The following is a 12,912-nucleotide window of genomic DNA, read 5'->3' on the forward strand; positions in this document are numbered from 1 at the left end:
AAAATGAGGGATGGGTCAGCGGAAATTGAATGAATGATTCAATACACACGTATATATGCTTTACATAATATAAACTTCATATAATATATACTTCATATAATATGTACTTCGTATGTACACGGAGAAAAACGATCCTGTTAAAAAAGTGATAGCATGCTAATTTCTTGAAAAAATATTAGTCATTTAGAATATATCGAGAACACGTGTTCTTTTTCTAATAAATATCATGTATATCAGTATGTCAACATTTGTTTTAAACTGATACTTTGTTAGAAACTCTGTCAATTTATTCGTTAAAGGCGTGCAGCCCAGTTATTAACAGGTAAACGAAAAATTTGACGAGATTTTGAATAAATTAACAGTATTTCATATCAGTAAGTTTTCTCTGTGTATATTTCTTAGTGGAAATCGAACTGAGTTGTACGAGCCTTTATTTAAATCGGATACAGTTTGGGTACAAACAATGAATGCCTTTTTATTGGAAAGTCTATTATATATACTTGTACGTATTTATAATAACGCTCTATTTTAATTAATTACTTGTGCTCTATAACACGCCGCTCATCATTAAAACCGTAACTGATTAACCAAATAATTAGAACCTAAAATGACTTAACCGCATTATACAGAGAAAACATGAAACCATGTTTATTATTTACTCGCCTCAAAATTGCTACATCTACTACTTCGATTACAATGAAACTAGCCGGGGATTTATTATTACATAATGTTAATTATGAATTTGCACAAAAATCAATTATCAAAATTTTGTACAATAACATCAAAAGTTACCCCTACAAACAATTGTTTCAAGAAAGTGCTATTTTGGACCTAATGGTAAGTATACATTTGCGAACTGAAACGGGAACCGAGCCACGTATTACAGAAAAGGAACGAAGCAACTGCAAGCGGCGTTTCGCGTCATGTGCGGTTGCTTCGTTCCTTTCCCGTAAGTTGAGGTTCAGTTCGGCAGTTCGGCTCGTGTATACGTAGCATTAGACAAACCTTTAACATTCAATGTCTAAAAAATATTTACACGCGTCCAAACAATTTCACAAAAGTTCTAGCCAAAGACATGGCACTTGTGCTTATGCAGTACCCCGTTGCAAAACCAGATAAGCCCAGAGGCATATTAATTTGACTACCCCTAAAATATACAACACACTGATTACAATTTTTGATGAAACCAAAACAATAAAAAATAAGAAACATATCAAATCTTGGTTAAAATGTACCGGAATAGATACGTTTTTTTCTTAAAAATTAAGTCAAAATAATTAATTAGTCATTTGTATTCTTACTTTTTGTTTAAAACTTCTACTGAAAATATGATTTTTTTCTTTAGATTTAATCTGTCATTTTATGTTTTGATAACTCATTTTTTTTATATTTATCTTCAAGAAAATGTACACTTTAATTTTATGCTTCATGCTTAAACCATGAAATGTTATAATAACTGCTATAATACCCACGCGTATACCCTTTGTAGGATTTTTTAGAGGACGTACTACTTTGTATTGTTATTTGTATAACTATTCCAATGTTGTATTAAAACATTCAATAAAAAATCTATTCCTAGTTTGGGAAAATGATAACCTTTTGTGAAAAGATACTTTTCAATAAAGTGGAAGACTCGATCGAGGTGGTTAAAACGTGGCAACTGCCTCGCGACTCCAACTCACACCTGACCACTCACCGCTCACCACTCACCACCACACCCACTTGAAAACACGGTGCAGATTCCGCACATTCAATGGGAATTAATTACATAAATTAATATAAGAAATACGAAAAAAAAATAGCCAACTTACGTTACGTAAATCCCCTCGGTATAGCTACAGTGAAGCTTTCACGGAAACAACGTACACATCATTCGTGTACGATGATAATAGAAACATAATTATATAAGCAGGGTGTAAAAAAGAAGTGATCGAATGAATAATAAATCTTAGATGAAAATAGCACAGCTGTTTGCCCCAGTGGCCGAAAGCTTTTAGAATATTTTTATGATGAGAAAGAAATAAAAGTATGCATTATATTTACTAATATTGTAGTAGCGTCAAATGCAGGTTTTCCGATAGACAAGGTCCATAACATAACAGTAAAAGATTTAGCTCGGGTTTTGTAAATAAAAATAAACAAGTTGATTTGAGTTACATTACATACATTATAATATACAAATACGGATTTAATAAATAAAATTCAGAAATTTTTTATGATTCGGAGTGGAATATTATTTCATTATTCTCAGATGAGAGATCACAAATTAGAATCAACGATCTAAATAATGAGGTTCAATCTCCCAACCTAATTGCTCTTCCTAATTTACCTGTCACCCCTCATTTCCTTTGACCACACAACTTTCCCCAAATGGGGGATGCCATAGTTCCACTAGAACTAGACTCTTATGTAGTCATTATAAAAACACAACATTGATGATGACTATTTCAAAGGCCTTTCTCGTATCTGACCCTAGCGAGAGAATCGGTTCCCACTGCTCCGTAAATACAAGTCCTTCTATCAATAGAATTGGATCGATGGCTCCGGTAGGCGGTGTGTGATTGTGCCGCCATTCACGCATTCCTTCAGGTGAAGTTCACAGGGCAGAGCCTGTGTAATGCGCAAGTAAGAAAGACTGATCATGGTCAACACTAATGTTCCATGGATGCGTTGGTTTTTTCTCTCCTCACTGTAATACTTTATGTACAAACATAAATTTTATTTATTATTATGAAAATGTTGATTGTTTGCCATCTGTTTTTTTTTTTAAACTTTTTTATTGCTTTTGCTACTTACCTTTTTATTATTTGGTGTGAGAATAATAATTACTAATTTTTAAAAGTGTTTTTAATCTTATATTATATGTATAGAGAATATAGCTTCTTTTCATTCTAGGTGTTTTTATTTATAAATTTTAGGATTGTTATATTGTTAAAGACGAGGCAGTTGACTGTGAACTTATATATTTTGTGCCGTATAGTGGGAAATCAAGATCACATATTTTTTGTTGCTAACCCTCTCTGAACAAATATCCTCTCTTCTATCAAGCTTTATCTAAAATAGCCCCACCACCGTTCAACATCTTATTTATTCTAAGTCTGAATTCGACTCTAATATTACATATAATGTTGAAATTTGCCAATTTAAATTAATATATAAATTCACCTTCCCTCTCATGATAGCCTAGAACACTATATAAGGGTGAAACCCAGATACATTTAAAAATAAAATCCTGCGTAGAGGGTGGCAAGATCCTCGAGCCTGCACCACCTGCAGTTACTTATATACTGTAGTTACTTGTAATAAAATATCCACTGTTGTTTTATTTATCCGTCACTGATAGATGTATTACGCTACGTATAAACAGGACAACATTATGGCGGTGACCGGATAAATCATCAAAATAATAATTCATCACATCTTTAAAAAGTTATATAAAGTCATGGAAAGTTATGAAACAAAAACTTTATTAACTGGGTAGGTTAAAGTAGGTTAGGTTAGGTTAAAAAAATAATTTTTCCACCGTTTTCAATGACTTTATATCACTTTTTAAAAGTGTGTTGAATAGTCACCGTGTTGAGTTAGCATGGAACCCATTTCAGCGTGTCAAGTCAATTCAAGTCTAGGCTCGCGGAAATTTTGTCCTGTTTATACGCACCCTTATACATTTGTGCTATATCTTACTAAATTTATATTTTCAGTTATCATCAATCAAGTCTTACCTTTATTTTTCATCATTGCTCATACATGTACAAATACTATTTAACCTTCAATATTGTGATACTAATTCTTGCTGTGCAGGGACAATCGAGGATCCTAGATTCGTTCAATATAAATGTAGTTTCGTTTAGTAAAAAAATTATAGTCCTTGTGAGAGCTCTGAAGAAGTAACTATCAGTTACTTATAACGGGCGGGAATGCGGTGGCTCTCCTCGAGGGCGGAGCCCGGGGCCCTAGACTTTCTCAGAGATCACGACATAAATTATTAAAATTTCTTCAATAATTGTAAAATTACTTTGGCACCATTTTATTATAAATAATAATAAATCATCCAGTTTTTAATATATCCACATGTTTCTAAATAAATGGTCCCGAAATAGTTGGTAGGTATACCTACTAAAATTAAAATGACATAGGTATAAGTATGGACAGAAACAAAACGGTTAAAATAAAGGGTGGGAGAGGATTAGAGGGAGGGGGTGTATCAATGTGAAAACAAAATTAGGAGGTGGCTATTGGCAAAAAGAAATTTGATTATTAGTAACATTTAATTTGCTGCTAACACTTTTTTTCTAAATTTTCTAATTTAGACATATAATTGTAATTTAACTATCTGATATTTATCTAACTGGTTTTTGAAATGTTAAATTATTAACTCTTATTTATAGTAAAATCATGATTTTTTTCCACATGGTGATTGGCGAATCCATTTGTTATAAGGGTCCCTACAGCCATTGGTTCCGAACCATGTTGATATATTATAAAGAGTGGTTAAAAAAATGTGTTTCGTTATTATTTGTATCATATTTCCCCCAGCATATGAAATAAGAAGAACACAACGTATTTAAAAAAAATCGAAATAATTTATACATTATTATCGGCTCTGCAAGATCTACAACGTTTTGTGATGTTTATTATTAAGTTTAATGGACCTTACAAAATGGCTCGACAGCCGTGCGATAAGGAATGTTGATAAGGAAATGAATAAGTGCCAAACTGTTCAGATCTACTAGAGCTACTCACTATGCACGCCTTTTCCAGTAAAGTTTCGTTTCCGAATAGTGATATCTCAGTGATAAAAATGAGAACATCTTCCACTCTGACGTAAATTCGTACCTACGTAGGTAAGTATCATTATTGGACTATTTTCGAGTAAACCATTACCTAAGTAATCGGTTACACAAAAAATAATATGACTAGCTGACCTGTAGTCGGCGTTGCTTGACTTTTCTCTAATTTCTATAAATATAAAATGCATGTTTTATATATACAGGGTGTCCGGAAACTCGTAGTACAAGCGGGAAACTGGTGAATCTACATCACATTTGGAGTCGATTTTGTAGTATTTTTTTTTATTTGAGCTTTCGTTATCGAGTAAATCGAGTTTGAAGTTGATTTTTTTTTTTTAATCAAATTCTTATAAATTATTACTGAAGATCAAAGTACCCAACTATTTAAAACTATTTGAAAGTAAAACAAATGAAGAAACTCGGATTTGAAGCATTATTTTGAAATCACCCTTCATTTAACCCGGTGTAATCATAAAATATTTCTGCTCTGCAGGGTTAAAACATCTGTTATTCAACCCTAAACACCAGAAAAAACTTTAACCCTAAAATAGCCGAAAAGTATTTTTTTTTTGTTTTTTTTTTTTTTGAAAATGCTCAAATCAAAAAACTTTATGTTTTTTTGGGTTCCCCATGTGGTGTAGATTCTCCAGTTTCCCGCTTGTACTACGAGTTTCCGGACACCGTGTATAAATCTTCCGGAAGACATTATCAATATGGATAACACATGAAGCACTTTTTCGCAGGGTCCTGGAATATAGATACATTATTTAGGCCCCTTCTGAACAAAACCATATCCTAGACATATAACTAATAATATACAAGTAATACATACTATCCATTCCTGGATCGACTCTTATTTTTAACAGGAGTGTTTGATTTCAACACCTTAAAAGCCACCGAAAAATAGTTTAAGAGGAAGCTACAAGCCAAAAATATGTATATTCTTGGTATACCTTATATCGTAGGTAATAGGCATTAAAATCGCTTGAAAAACGGAGTCTAGAAACGTTCGATTTCAAGCACAAAACTGGTTTTTATTGTAAATAATTTTATAAGAAAGCAAAAAGTTAATCAAGTGAAACTGTCACAGATAATCTTAGATAGAATACAGTATTTTTTTAAAGTTGTTTCCTTTACGCCTTCATACATTTCTATTGAAAAAATATTTTTTTAGTAGTTTAAATTCATATTTTTTATTTGTATTCTACTCAAGCGAAACGATAGGAAAACCTTCAATTTATCTAAAGCATACTTTTTGGTATTCATAATGTACACCAATTAGTTATAAAGATTAATCAAAATAATGATTTGGCATTAAGCTTCGCCTTAAAACGTTTTTTTTAAGTTAATCTCAGGAAGTATTTTGAAAGAGGTTAGCTATTATGTGTCTGACCAGTACACTCGTGGGAGATCCCAGGCACTTGTTTTGATGCTCCGAAAGCGAGAACTTCTGTCTACCAGAACGCACCAATAAACAGAGCGACTCAACTGCTTAACGATTCTGCATTGATCCTCAACATTTTCAAAGTCACTTACAGACAGTTCAGCAACTATCTTTTAAAGCAGGTCACAAAATAAACCTGCCCCAACGATATTTTTATAGTAATATGTATAACCGTTTTATGGAAAATGTGAAGAAATGAATCAATAAATGTCTTAGATTTATCATTCTGATATTTAGGTACATATTACAAAAAAGCTTGAATTTTTGGGTGGCTGGCTCAAAACATTGAAGACAATTGAAGATTTAAATTTGTCGCGACTATCCGAATATCCTAAAGTATTCTTTTTTAAAACAGAGCGGAAACAATTAAATATTACGATTATAGAATCACTTCTGATGCTGATTGTTTGATTGTTGATTTGTCGGACGAGTCATTGAAAATATTTTTTTGAACCGAGAAATGAATCCAATTAGAGATTTACTATATTTAAAAAGTTTTCCCTTACACTTTTTGTCAAAATCTTTAGGTTTGATAGTGACAGGCTAAGATGATATTATTCCTTTGCCACTAACAATACCCTGTTCACACATCATCGTATTTTTTACGTATTCAATGAAAAAAAATTTGGTAAGTTTCTGTAAGGTTATAAAGTAAAAATAAACATGAGGTAAATAGAAGTACAAAGCATTTCGTTTGTGGGTATATATTAATATTGACGTTTTAAATTTTGTTTTCAATACCCTATTAAAGTATTTTCACTATTTTAAAATACCTAACGATAAAAACGAAATAATGAATGCGCGATCGACTCTGTAATACGTAATCGATCGATCGTTTGGACAACCCTGCTGTAGAGTGTAGTGGTATTTTAATGTGAGAGTTCTCCCACCTCCAACTACAGGCAAAAGTTGCCGGAATGATAATATTAGTTCTAGTAAACGGGTAAGCATCAAATAGACTGGATGATACTAGACAAAACCAATGGAATTTGCATATCTTACTAGAGGTTGGGCCGAACAAGAACTAACCGGATAATCCCATTTAAGATGTCAACACAATAAATACACTTGGGTTCATCATTATTAAAGGAATTTGAAAAAAAATTGGTACCGCCGCCCCAGAAACCATTTATTGGATAACCAACACCCCTGTTCAAAGGTCACCCGAAGTGGATTGCTACGAAAAGATGGCCGGGTTCATGAGGTGAGGTTTGTCTGGATCTTGACGGCGGATGCGTTTGCCCACCTACTGCGTGGCGGGTCGGATCGGGAGACTGGTTTAGGGAGACCTTTTAACCTCTCTATCCGGTCTCTCTGTCGACCCATCGCTTTGCACCGCAGTGGGAGGGATGGATTCATACGTCCAACATTCCTGAACACATTAACCCTCAGATTCCTACCCATCCCTCATACCTTTTTCCTTCCCAGAACTTTCTCTCCTTCCTTTCCCTGAAAAGACGAAAGATGACATAGGCCCTGAGGAAATACGTAGGTACCCATAAACATTATTTCGATGCATCACGCATCATAAATCAGATAAAATGAAAAATCCGTAGTAAAAACAGTAAAAAAATATAATAAAAACACATAAATTTGTTTTTGACCACGATAGTTTTATTTTCACTCTACCGGTTTCGGAAGATCCCTTCCTTCGTCAGGAGAATATTTAAAACTGATCTACGCTCTGTTCCCGTCCAGTCCAGTATCTATCGTAAACAGGGAACAGAGCGTAGATCAGTTTTAAATATTCTCCTGACGAAGGAAGGGATCTTCCGAAACCGGTAGAGTGAAAATAAAACTATCGTGGTCAAAAACAAATTTATGTGTTTTTATTATAAATTATGATGAGCCACAAAGTGAATGCTTTTTACAATTAAGTAAAAAAATATCTCTGGCTAAAATGTTAATCCCAAAAAGATGAACTAACATTCACTCTGTCGTACAATGTCTTTCTGAGGCTACAGCGACTTCTTGTACCATTCACGTTTGCGTCATATTTTCTCTTTTCTTTGTTCATCCTAACTACACGCCATAAAAAGATGACTAGAATATTTGGAACAGTAACTCTATTTTCTGAAAAAAATAAAATGAGGGCGTCGATGTAAACAAAATGACAATTACACGTATACAAAACATACCAGATCTCAAAATATCAATTTGACCTAAAATAATAATAATAATAATAATGTATTAGATATGTGAATTTATTCATAAAAATACAAAAATCAGTCATTTAAAATACATGTAGGATTAAGAAAGATTTTTTAAATATTTATATTGAGGGATCAGTAGGATTTATAGGTCCAATTAGCTAAGCGCCCTTGAGGCGATTTTCTCACGAAAACAGCGCTATATAAATAATCCAATCATTATTATTAGAAGTTCTACCGAGCCGAACCCTCTGATATGAAAATATCTGGGGTTGGTGAATTATTTTCCTATTTGATCTCCGGTGAGTTGACGTGTTGTTCTTGTATTGTTTTGTATTTATTATGCTTATATAATGCACATGCATAATGTGGATTGACTAGATGATCATTTGTGGAAAAGTGTGTGGAAGGGTTTAGTTTTTCCTGTGGGGAAGATTTAACCCGGACATAAAGTCGGAAAAATATAAAAATAAAATATTGCTATATGTGATACATATTTGGATTCTACGCCACAGTTATACACTATTGACTAATAATGTAATATTACTATACGTGATTCATATTTGTATTCCACGCTACAATTATACACTATTGACTAATAATGTAATATTACTATACGTGATTCATATTTGTATTCCACGCCACAGTCATACACTACTTACTAATAATGTAATATTACTATACGTGATTCTATTTGTATTCCTATTTGTATTCCACGTCACAGTTATACACTATTTACTAATAATGTAATATTACTATACGTGATTCCTATTTGTATTCCACGTCACAGTTATACACTATTTACTAATAATGTAATATTACTATACGTGATTCCTATTTGTATTCCACGTCACAGTTATACACTATTTACTAATAATGTAATATTACTATACGTGATGCATATTTGTATAACACGCCATAGATATACACTATTTACTCGTTAAAAACGAATAGAATTAGAGTTATACAGCACAGAATAGAGCAAACGAAACATAGAAGCCCATCAAACCTTGAAACGACAACATAAAATCTCGAAAGCATTTTAAAATTGCACTCGCGAGTCCCACTAACAATCTTCATTCAACACAACGGCTGTCGTTATTTTCTTCCAAAGCGATTCTGAAATAGGATTGCTCGACTAAATTTTCTACTTGCTTTTATTTCTTTCTTTTGCTAAACAACAAACAATAATAATTATCGTATTCGGTGTTTGAGAAAATAAAGTACCTATGTCGTATTTATATTCCGAAATCGAAAAACGTTGAATTCTTAGAAGGAAAACAAGCAGTAATAATATTATGTACTTACAATATTTTTGGTACGCCAGCCGCGCCACTCCCGGAGCCAGGGGGGTGAGGTCAGATTAGGGTGATTGTTTTACACCGCCTTACACGATCAACCTGAAAAAAACTAATTCACTTAGTCCTTGTACATTCATTGTGGAATTTATACAAACGTCGAATAACCCTGTCAAAATCTGGGAATATATCTATCGTTAAATTAAGAAGAACATTCAAACATGAAAGTTTTTCCTAGAGATGAATAGAGATAACTTGATTAGTTTCCATTAGGTTTGTTTATACGTTTTGGCTTGGGCAAGGAACTAGAATCACAATGAAAAACAGTCTCCTTGAAGTATGCTTTTTTAATGAGTTCTCAGTAGGGAGCCGATTTATCTCCCTACTAGAGTCGATTTAAATTAAGACAATTTAGCGGTTGCTATTTTAACCCTTCCCCCATCACTCGTTTCGTATTTTTGTACGTGTACATTAAAATCAACATGATATCTCAGGCTGCATATAAACAGGACAAAAATCCGCGACCCTAACCACGAATTATTCGCGCGGTTGGCGGTTGCTTCGTTCCATTCCCATATTTGGTGGTTGGACTCGCGCATTTTTTCACCTATTTATACGCAGCCTAACGCGATTACAAATATATTGGTACAGATCTGACTTAATAGGATATTCGAAGACTTTCCGAGGAGAACGAGAGATGTAAACGTTTTGAGAGAGACAAAAATTCAAAATTCAAAAAAATATTTATTGCACAAAAATACAGAGTACAAAGGGTGTAGCTTATAGGTTACATCATATTTCTTCCAGCTAACCCAACAAATACACATTATATTACATAACCCAACAATTAGATGTTAACAAATGTATGTTAATAAAAAATAAAAATAAAACAGAGGTATTTAATTTATCTAAGGTATTCCTTTAAAGTGTAGTGACATTTGTTTAAAAGAAATGTTTTTAGGGATGATTTAAATTTAAGTATGTCAGTTATTTGTTTGATGCTACGTGGAAGGTTGTTATATACTTTAATGGCCATGTAGTGTGGTCCTTTTTGAAATATAGTTTTGTTTGCTTTTGGGATTAATAAGTTTTCTGTGAAAGTGTGGAAAAAATGTTAACATTACACTCGTAAGATAAATAAGAAAGGGTACCTACTGATTGTCGGAAAAAAAACAGTAATAATATTTATTTATGAAACATGAAAATCTCGACTACAGAAAACTTTGATCCAGAGAATAAAAGATAAAAAATACATACTTGGTGAAATCCTTTTATTTTATAGCAATAATACATAATCGCCGATGTGTTAAAACTCGTTTTGGCGACATTCAACGAAAGGTTGTTTTATGTACGTAGATAGGTTGGTACATGCCTACGTTTACTTAATTGAACAATCAAAGCATTATTAGCAATGTAACTAACGAAAGGCCAATCGCGCCACGATTATATGTATTATTTACAAAACGGATTAACGAGTTCATATTCATTACTAATGCAAAAATACCGGGACATTAAAATTATCATTACCAACACCAATTACTATTTCTTACTTTAATTGCAAACCACACAGAATAGGACCATTGCAGAATCAGATTAATGAGCGGATAATTTTATGGTAAAACGGTTTAAGCGTTCATTATTGAACTTGTTTGAGATTATAATACAGAAGAAGCGACTAGAAGTCGTAAGGAAATATTTTTTGTCAAAAGCCTTTCTTAGTTTCAAATAAATAGTAACACGGTAGAAATAAAACAATTCGTTCTTTCGGACATGCTTTGAGATTTGCAAGTCCAAAATATTATTATAATAGTGATTTTATTTTATTTTTGAGGTATTATTCGATTGAGGTCATTACTTTGGATTTGTTCCTGAAGACTTGCGAAGACCCAAAACGCATAGAGCATGCTTGATTACGGATTTGTTTCTGAATTTATGGGAAGACCGAAAAACTTCATTACAGAGGCAATATTACTATTATGGCTGAATGATTTAGATGTTGAAACACTGTTTATATAATTTCTTTGAAAACTTTCATGTTTCATTTTTCACTACTGCATTACCATTACTTCAAAATTACTTGTATACCTACTTATTATTATATTTAAAATAAAAATAAAAATTTAATCAGAAAACTTTATGTTTAATTTCTTAAGGCGAAGCTTAATGCTAAATCACTATTTTCATTAATATTTATAACGAATTGGTGTACATTATGAATATCGAAAAAAATGCATTACATAAATTGAAGGTTTTCCTATCGTCTCGCTTGAGTAGAAAACAAATAAAATAATAAATTACTCAATAAAATGTAAACTATTAAAAAATATATTTTTTCAATAGAAATGTATAGGTAGGTACTATGAACCGAGAAACCTGGTCCGTCATCAATAGGTGAAGGTTCTCCCATAGCCGCTGTGCCCACATGATGCACAGATGGGGACTTAAAGAGTCGGCGATGTGTGAATGTGGTACGGTGCCGACCACCGAACATGTGGTCAACGAATGCCCGCTCCATTCATTCCCCGGCGGGATTGATGTGGTTCACATGGCCTCTATTCATATTCTAGGGCCTGAGGCCCTAGAATAGCTCGCAGACCTAGATGTCCCCCTCTAGGGAAAGAAGAAGACAGAGAAACCATTAAAAAAATGATTGAAATAAACTTCGCCTTCATCCAATCCAATATGTTGGTCGACTACTTAACTTCATAATTTATTAAATTCCCTCTTCCCTTTATACAAGGAAAAAAACATATTATATTTATAAATCCCGTCCCAGCTTTTAAGTGAAAGTAGTTCCAATAAAACACTAAAATAAAATATTACCAGAAATATTTGAAAAAACTAGCCCGATTGATAGTTTAATATTTGAAAAAAAAAGGTTATATAAATCAGACATAGGCACTAAAACGACAATAATTGAACTGGTGTTACATACACGAATCATATCTTAATAATTTTTTTTGTATATTCAAAATTTAAACCCAAATAATTGTTGTTTTTAGGTGATTAATTTCGACTTCACATCAGGGGGCTTACTCTGTATCTTTCGGGTTAACAAACCAGTAAGTTCGTGGTTTAACCTTTCCTTGCCGGTGCTGTCAACTGAGTGAACATCGTCTCTAATTAATTAAATATCTCTCTAAATATACTAAACACAGAGTTCAAATTTTATTTATTCCTCCGCAATACATTTATGTAGTGCATTAAGTAATTACAATAAATAAATATTT

The 12,912-nt window shown here is 32.8% G+C and overlaps 1 protein-coding gene across 1 annotated transcript in view; it reads right to left on the minus strand.

The window, feature by feature from the left end:
* rut (adenylate cyclase rutabaga) overlaps positions 1–12,912 on the minus strand; it is a 275,093-nt gene that overhangs the window by 173,233 nt on the left and 88,948 nt on the right. The window contains exon 2 of the mRNA XM_089634981.1: positions 9,693–9,784. The gene's annotated coding sequence lies outside the window, so the exon portion shown is untranslated. The remainder of the gene's footprint in view (positions 1–9,692; positions 9,785–12,912) is intronic.

The sequence above is a fragment of the Hesperophylax consimilis genome, chromosome 8 (assembly GCF_061612785.1).
Source record: "Hesperophylax consimilis isolate HC1 chromosome 8, BYU_Hcon_1.0, whole genome shotgun sequence".
Taxonomy (NCBI): domain Eukaryota; kingdom Metazoa; phylum Arthropoda; class Insecta; order Trichoptera; family Limnephilidae; genus Hesperophylax; species Hesperophylax consimilis.